The following is a 10,042-nucleotide window of genomic DNA, read 5'->3' on the forward strand; positions in this document are numbered from 1 at the left end:
GAGTCTTTCCCTGAACCTGCAGCTCATATTGTGTGGGCTAGGCTGGAAGCTAGGAAACCTTACTGATTCTCCTGTCTCTGTTTTTGTAGCTTGGATTGCAGGCATTTATGGAACTCCAGGCTTATTACATGGGTGATAATACAAACTGGTTTTTATGATTGTACCACAAGCATTCTCAATCAGGGAACCATCTCTTCAGAATCACAATTTATTTTTAATTATTTAATTATGGTAGTTTAATGACCTAATTAATGAAGCTGAGTCTATTCAAAGTACTTTTCAAATCCCTTAGTTTTTGCTAGGGTGCCTTACTAGAATCTCTGCTAAGACCTGCAATAACATGCTTGTTGATTGCATTTCACCACTCAAAATATATTCTATTTTTTCTTCTATTCACCTTTTCTAGATTCCTTCTGTTCTAGTGCATGCTTTGGAGTCCTTTTGACTAAATTACACCCCTCACCTGCCCATGATGGTGTTCCTTGTATCTGTACCACAGATATATATCTTGTTTCTACATGTTCTATCTTGCCTGTGGGTAGGTAGATCTTAGTCAGCCCAAAGGCCCAGTGCCCTGCAAAATGTCAGCCTGTATCTAATCCCATACAACTCTGGATCTTTACTTCTTTAACCACAGACCTCTTGATTTAATTGAGCCTGCATGAGGAATTGGAGGGAAATAGGTCATACTGACTCATCTTTTCTTATTTAGTTTGCTTCTCACTCCAAAACTTTTATTCCATGAAATAAAAGTAAACAATATTTTGTTTATACAAAATGATGCATAGTATGAGATCCAGAGGAAGATGATGTCTAGTGTCTAACAGGATTACTTAAGCACAACCTCCCTAAAATAATATGTCACACAAGGAACTCCAATGACAGGATCTCTGAGTGGATGAAACAGATTTGTGCAAGGTGAAAGAGTGGGGATGTAGTATCCAAAGATATTTAACTTTAGATCACACATCTAAATAAAACCCATATAAATCCTCAAAGCTTTCTTGAACACACTTTATTTAAAAGTATATATTATAATTCTCATAAATAATATTAAAACATTTACTACTTTGAGTAGTATTTTGTCAGATATTAAAATGTAAGTTAAAAATGGTTGATTAATTCATAGTTCACATGTAGATTGTATTATATGTGGTGAAGAACATTAAGAAGTCATTAGAAATCTCAAATTAGTTATATGAAATTTTCTGCAGGGTTGAGGTGGACAATATTTTGTTTCTTGCAAATGAAATCAGTATGTGAAAGAGTTACCTGCTTTGAGAATTCATTAAAAAGGAAAGAGCAGGTGAGTGGAAAGAAAGGACAAAGACAATTAATTTCCAGGCTTAAAGAAAAACATTAACGTTTTCTGGTTTCGCTTCAAATTTTAAGCAGGCAACTAAGGCATGCATTCAAGAAAAAAAGGCAAAATGATGAAGCTGTGGGAACTTGGCCTACATTAATTAATACAGGAAACCTTGTACCTTTTCTTGTTTTGTATTAGAGTACATTAAGTTAAATATTATGAATTTCTTTATGTATACCATGTGCTTTGAATATATTATCCACATCATAACTTTTTCCCTCTTATCTCTCCTCCTGGTTCTCTTCCTTTTCTGACTCATATCTATGTCATGCCTTTCTTTCAATATGTATTCCCACATGTGAGAGAAAACAATCAATGTTTGAATTTCTGAATATGAATTATTTCACTTAACAGGATGATATCTAGCTCCAACTATTTTTTTGAAAATGATATGATGTAATTTTTTATGCCTGAAAAATTATCCACTATGCACAATATACCACATATTATTTATATATTAGTACATTTCTGTGCACCTCGGCTTGGTCTATAACTTAGAAATTGTGGATAGTGCTGCAATAAACAAGAGGGTGGAGATATTTCTGTTGTAAAATTACTTGTATTTTTTGAAAAATATGCAAAAGTTATATAGCTGAATTATATGTATTTTAGTTTATAATTATTGAAATAATTTGAATTAGCCTTCACAGTAATGGGTTTTTTATGACATCTATTTTGTTTTTGCTAATTCTTCATTTAACTTCCTTACCCAGTCTGCAAGTGCCTTACTGCTATTTGTGATCTTTTGTGTTTCCATTTGAATTGTAGGAGTGTTTTTCTGTTCTATGAAGACTGTCCATGAAATTTTGAGATTTCATTAAATTTATAAATCACTTTTGGAAATATGGACAAGAAATAAATCCTGTTTGCTTTAAACCACTAAGAGTTATATGGCTTACTTCAGTAGAATAGCTTAGCATAACTCATTTAAAAACCTAGGCTCTTGGAAGAAGGAAAAAATCTACAAGGAATCTGAGAGATAAATCTAGAACAGACCATATATATATATGTGTGTGTGTGTGTGTGTGTGTGTGTGTGTGTGTGTGTGTATTTTCAGTATTTTTGTTTATTCTTCTCTCATACAATGCATTCTGACTGCAGTTTCTCTTCCCCCAACTCTTCCAAGACCTTCCCCACCTCACCTCCCAGATCCACTCCCTCTCTCTTTCCCTTTAGAAAATAGCAGGCCTCCCAGGGATAGCAACTTAATGTGGCATAACAAGAAATAGTTTTCTTATTATTTCATTTATCTTTCATATTTTTACATACTATTTATGACATATGAAACACTTTATATGGACAAATACACATGGCTTTCATTATTTTTACATGTATTTTTAGGTTTAAAAATAAATTTCTGAGTCAGAAGAACAGCCCCAGCAGCTCTACCAAAAGCCAGGCTGGTCTTACATATCCCCAAAGAAAATTTAGGCTTTATTAGAGGACAGGCCAGATCTAGAGACCCAGGAAGATTTTGGTTTTACCAGAGGCCAGACCCAATCAAGGGGCCTAAGGCCCCCTATCCCCAGTGGAGACACCCTACTGGACCTGAAGACTCACCTGCCACCAGAACCCTTAGCTACTTAGGCCAGAAGAACAGAGAAGAAACAGAATCCAAGGAACAAAACATCCATCCAACAAAGACAAACACAGGAATCAACACCTAGATCTATAATCATCCCAAATCCACTTGCCTAAATGGCAGTGGCAGAACACAAACAATATCAAAAGGGCAATATGTTACCACCAGAACCCAGCTATACTATGACAGCAAGACATGAACATTCCAATACAGCAGAAACACAAGAAAACAACCTTAAAAATAATGTGATGTAGATGATAGAGGTCCTTAAAGAGGAAATGAAATAATCCCTTAAGGAAATTGAGGAAAAGACAAACCAAAAATTGGAGGAAATCAATAAAACTCTTAAAGAATGTCAAAAAACAATCTTTGAAAAAACAAACAGTTAACAGAAACAGATAAAAGTGTTCAAGACCTGAAAATGGAAATAGAAGCAATAAAGAAAACACAAACTGAGGGAATTCTGGAAATGAAAAATCTGGGAAAGTGAGCAGGAACTACAGATGCAAGCATCACCAACAGAATCCAAAAGGTGGAAGAGAGAATCTCAGACACTGAAAATACAATAGAGGGAATAGATTCATTAGTCAAAGAAAATGTTAAATCTAAAAAATTTTCTAACACAAAACATCCAGGAAATCTGAGACACAATGAAAAGACCAAACCTAAGAATAATAGGAATAGAAGGAGAAGAATCCCTGCTCAAAGACCCACAAAATATGTTCAACAAAATCAAAGAATAAAATTTTCTAGGCATTCTCCTACAGGAATATTAATGCAGAGGGAAGATATTATATTGGAATGGATGTTTTTACCAAATAAACCAAATAAAAAATTAAAAACCTGGCTCAGGTTTGATATTATTAATAAGAACTTTTAAGATTCCTGCTACATCTGGCGCCCAATGTTTGTGGTACGAATTCATGAAAAAGCTGCTTGCCTGTGGCCTCGTGGGCCCCAGGTCAAAACCGAGCTACACTCGGCCGGTTGTGGTGGCGCATGCCAGTAGGTTTTGCTGAAGGAGGGAGAGGCAGGAGGATCCCAAGTTTGAGGCTGGCCTAGGAGGCTTGGGAGAAGCTTTGGCCCAGACTGAGCCGCAAACAGTGGTGGGACCATGGAAGCAGTGGCTACTGCTCCACGTTGCCAGCTACTTCTCATCATGTTGGTGACTACGGTGATGCTGCTACCTGGGACAAAGGGTTTACTGCTGCTTGTTCAGAGAAGAATTGCCAGGAGCATCGTGTTACAAGGAAACATCGGCAAAGGTCAGATGGCAAGACAAATGGTGAGGTGAAATTTCTGTGAAGATTTTCTCTTCTAGGGAAGACCATTCATGGTTCCGAGAGACAGACATTTATCAGACTGTGAATGCTCCAAACCACAGAGGAGGCTCCCCCCCAAAAAAAATTCTAAAGAAAATCATGACCACGCCTAACAGTGACTTTGAAATCTTCAAAAAGCTGATGGGATCCCACAATGATGATTCCACACGGACTATGGTAAATTGATTAACACCATGGAAAAATCGACTTTGGACTACAAACTGGTCAGAACAATTTCGAGATGACTAGCTGAGATGATCTAGCCTGACCGACTACTCGAGCAAGGACTTATGACAAGCCCTGAACTTTCCTTTTATGCAGAGACTGGACAAATGATACAGGACTTGACAATTAACTCAAAAATTTTCTTTTCAAGATTCCCTAAAGATATCTTCACCCCAGAAAGCAAAAAGAAAAAGAGAATAAAATATAAGATAGATCATTGAATCTACTCTGAGAAAAAAGTTAAAGAAATAATAGGATAAATAGGTAGATCACTGAATTTACACTGAAGAAAAAGGGGAAGATATAAAAATGACAAAAGGTAGACTACTGAATCCATTATGAAAAGAAAAAAGAGAGAATATGGTTATGATAAGGTAAAAAGGAAGATTACGGAATCTACTTTTAAAAAGGAGCTACTTGTTTTAAATAAGATAAGTAATGAAAAAATTTTGGTCTGAGTTTATAAGATTAACTGGACATTGTTAATATATATAATGGAGATTTTATCTGAATCTGTCAAATGTTAATGGACTAGACATTGACTGTGTATATTGTATATACTTACTGGATATAATTTTTCTTGTATTAGTTATAAGCTTTTCTAAATTTTAGACAAAAAGAGAGGAAATGTTGTAGCTAGAGTTTTCCTGCCTGGCCCAGGGTCAGGGCAAGTCTCTCTCACCTGCCAGTCCCACAGCCGCTCAGACCCGACCAAGTAAACACAGAGACTTATATTGGTTACAAACTGTATGGCCGTGGCAGGCTTCTTGCTAACTGTTCTTACAGCTTAAATTAATCCATTTCCATTAATCTGTACCTTGCCACATGGCTCATGGCTTACCGGCATCTTCATATGCTGTTTCTCATCGTGGCGGCTGGTAGTGTCTCTCTCACTCAGCCTTCCACTTCCCAGCTTTATTCTCCTCCTTGTCCCACCTACACTTCCTGCCTAGCCAATGGCCAATCAGTGTTTTATTTATTGACTAATTAACAACACATTTGCCATACAGAACATCCCACAGCAAAATGTGGTATTGTATTCCCCCAAATATTGTACATGCTAATAAACTTATCTGGGGTCAGAGACAGAACAACCACAATATTAAACATAGAATTTAGGCAGTGGTAGCACACACCTTTAATCCTAGCATTCCAGAGGCAGAAATCCATGTGTTCAAGGATACAGCCAAGCATGGTGACTCAAGCCTTTAATCCCAGAAAGCCAGCCTTTAATACCAGGGAGTGATGGCAAAAACAGAAAGATATATAAGGCATGGAGACCAAAAACTAGAAGCATTTGCCTGGTTAAGCATTTTGGCTGGTTAAGCATTCAGACTTCTAGCAGCAATTCAGCTGAGAGCCATTTGGATATGAGGACACAGAGGCTTCCAGTCTGAGGAAACAAGACCAGCTGAGAAGTTGGCCAGATGAGGTTAGCTGTGGCTTGTTCTGTCTCTCTGACCATCCAGGATTTCACCCCAATAACTGGCCCCGGGTTTGATTTTATTAATAAGAACTTTTAAGATTCATGCTACAAGGATATACATATAAAGGTCCAAGAAGCTTACAGAACACCATATAGACTGGACCAGAAAAAAGTTCTTCTCACCACATCATAATCAGAACCTTAAACATGCAGAATAAAGAAAGAATATTAAAAGCTTCAAAGCAAAAAGGCCAAGTAACATATACAGGCAAACCTATCAGAATTATATTTGATTTCTCAATGGAGACTCTAAAAGCCAAAAGAGCCTGGACAGAAGTCTTGCAGACTCTAAGAGACCATGAATGCCAGCTCACACTACCATATCCAGCAAAACTTTTAATCATGATAGATGAAGAAAACAAGATATTTAATGAAAAAGTCAAATTTAATCAATATCTACCAACAAATCCAGCTCTACAGAAGGATCTAGAAGGAAAACTCTAGCCCAAGGAAGTTAGCTACACCCATTAAAACACAGACAATGGATAATCACACACCAGCAAACACAAAACAAGGGAAACACATACACATATACATGAACATTACCACCACTACCACCATCAACAACAACCACAATAAAATAATAGGAATTAACAATCACTGGTCATTAATATCTCTCAATATCAATTGACTCAATTTGCAAATAAAGGGATATAGGCTAACAGAATGGATATGAAAGCATCCTTCTGCCGCATCCAGGAAACACACTTCAACATCAAAGACAGACATTACTTCAGTGTAAGGGTTGGAAAAAGATTTTCCAACACAAGGGACCAGAGATGCAAGCTGGTGTAGCTATCCTAATATCTAACAAAATAGAATTCAAACCAATATTAATAAAAATAGATGAAGAAGGACATTTTATATTCATTACAAGACAAATTTACCAAGATGATTTTTCAATTTTGAATATCTATGCCTCAAATCAATGGCAGCCACATTTGTAAAAAAGACATTACTGAAATTTAAATCACATATCAAAACCCACACATTAAGAGTGGGAGACTTCAACATCCCACTTTCTCCAATGGTCAGGTTGTCCAGACAGAAACTAAGCAGAGAAATAATATGGAAGTAATAGATGTTATGTCTCAAGTCTACCTAATAGATATCTACAGAACATTTCATACAAACACAAAAGAATATACCTTCTCAGCACCTTATAGAATCTTCTCCAAAACTGACCACATACTTGGTCAAAAGGAAGCCTTAACTGATACAAATAATTGGAATAACCCCCTGTATCCTATCAGATCACCATAGATTAAAATTGGAGTTCAACAGCAATACAAACTAGAGAAAGCATACAAACTCATGGAAACTAACAACTCTCAACTGAATTACCAATGGGTCAAGGAATAAAGAAAGAAAGAAATTAAAGACTTCCTAGAATTCAACGAAAATCAATGCACAACACACCAAAACTTATGAGACACAATGAAGGCAGTACTAAGAGGAAAATTCACAGCACTAAGTGCCTGCTAAGAATTTGGAGATATCTCATACTAACACACCTGAAATCTCTCAAGGAAAAAGAAACAAATACACCCAAGAGGAGCAGATGGGAGGAAATAGTCAAACTAGAATCAATAAAATAGAAACAAACAGAAACATACAAAGAATCAATGAAACAAAATGTTGGTTCTATGAGGAAATCAACAAGATCTACAAACTCTAATCCAAACTAACTAAAAAGCAGTAAGAATATCTAAATTAACAGAATCAGAAATAGAAAAGGGAACATAGCAACAGACACTGAGGAAATCCACACAGGTCATACTTCAAAATCCTGTATGCCACAAAATTGAAAAATCTAAAAGAAATGGACAAATTATTGGTAGATACCACATACCAAAATTTAATCAAGATCAGATAAACTATTTTTATATAGACCTATAACTTCTAAGGAAAAAGAAGCAGTCATTAAATGTCTCCCAATCAAATAAAGCCCAGAGCCAGATGGTTTCAGTGCAGAATTCTACCAGACTTTCAAAGAAGAGATCGTACCAGTACTTTTCAAATTATTCCACAAAATATAAACTGAAAGTACATTGCCAAAATGGCTAAAGTTACCCTGATACCTGAACCACACAAAGGATCAACAAAGTGAATTACAGACCAATTTCCCTCATAAACAGTAATGAAAAAATACTCCATAAAATATAGGCAAACCAAATCCAATAACTTAAAATTCTAGCTAGAGCAGTAAGACAACAAAAGGAGATCAAGGGCATAGGCATTGGTAAAGAAGATGTCAAAGTATCTCTATTTGCAGGTGATATGATAGTATACATAAGCAACTACAAAAGTTCTTCCAGGGAACTTCTACAGCTGATAAACATCTTCAGAGAAGTGGTTGTATACAAGATTAACTAAAAAGAAATTAGTATCCCTCTTATACACAAACAATAAAAGGGCTGAGAAAGAAATCAGTGAAACAAAACCCTTCACAATAGCCATAAACAATATAAAATACCTTGGGGTAACTTTAACTAAACAAGTGAAAGACCTGTATGACAAGAAATTCAAGTCTTTGAAGAAAGAAATTGGAGAAGATATCAGAATATAGAAAAATCTCCCATGCTCATAGATCAGTAGGATTAACATAATAAATATGGCCATCTTACCAAAAGCAATCTACAGATTCAATGCAATCACCATCAAAATTCTAACACAATTCTTTACAGACCTTAAAAAAATATTCAACCTCTTATGGAAAAACACAAAGCCCACATTAGCTAAAACAATCCTATATAATAAAAGAACTGCCAAAGGTGTTATTGTCCCTGATCTCAATCTTTACTATGGAGCTATAGTAATATAAAGAGCATGACATAAAAAAAGACAGCTGGTTCAATGGAATTGAAACAATGACCCAAATATAAATCCACACACCTATGTACACATGATTTTTCAACAAAGAAGTCAAAATTATACAATGGGAAAAGGAAAGCATCTGCAACAAATGGTGCTGGTCTAACTGTACGTTAGCGTGTAGAAGAATGCAAATAGATCCATATCTATCACCACGCACAGAACTCTAAGTGGATTGAAGACATCAACATAAATCCCGTTACACTGAACCTGATAGAAGAGTAAGTGGGAAATAGCCTAGAACACATTGGCACAGGAGACAACTTTCTGAATAGAACACCAGTAACATTGACACTATGATCAACAATTAATAAATGGAACGTCAGAAACCGAAAAGCTTCTGTAAGGCCAAGGGCACTGTTAATAGGACAAAATGGCAGCCTACAGAATGGGGAAAAGATCTTCACCAATCCCAAATCCTACAGAGGGCTAATATTCAAAATATACAAAGAACTCAGATAAGTAGATATTAAAAAACTGAATAATCCAATTAAAAAATGGAGTATAGACCTTCTCAACAGAAGAATCTCAAATAGCAGAGAAACACTTAAGGAGATGTTCAATGTCTTTAGCCATCAGAGAAATGCAAATCAAAATGACTCTGAGATTCCATCTTAAACTTGTCAGAATGGCTAAGATCAAAAACACAAATGATAGCTTTTGATGGACAGGATGTGGAACAAGGGGAACACTCCTCCACTGCTGGGGAGTACCAACTTGTTCAGTTACTTTGGAAATCACTATGTAGCTTCTTAGAAAATTGGGAATCAATCTACCTCAATACCTAGGTATACCACTCCTGAGCATATACCCAAAGGATGTTTGAACATACCACAAGGACACTTGCTCAACTCTTTTCATAGCAGCTTTATTCATAATAGCTAGAATATGAAAAAAAAAAGATGTTCCTCAACTGAAAAATGGATTAAGAAGATTTCTTAATAAAAAAAGAAAAAAAGTTTTCTATTCATTTTACATACCAACCACAGATTCCCCTCTCCTCCCTCCTCACGCCTCTCCATCCTTCTCCCCCAACCCACACCCCATTCTCACCTTCTCCAAGGCAAGGCCTCCCATGGGGAGTCAGCAGAGCCTGGTACATTCAGTTGAGGCAGGTCTAAGCCCCTCCCCCTGCACCAAGGCTCTGTAAGGTGTCCCACCATAGGACCTAGGCTCCAAAAAGCCGG

This window comes from Peromyscus eremicus, chromosome 1 (genome assembly GCF_949786415.1).
Source record: "Peromyscus eremicus chromosome 1, PerEre_H2_v1, whole genome shotgun sequence".
NCBI lineage: Eukaryota > Metazoa > Chordata > Mammalia > Rodentia > Cricetidae > Peromyscus > Peromyscus eremicus.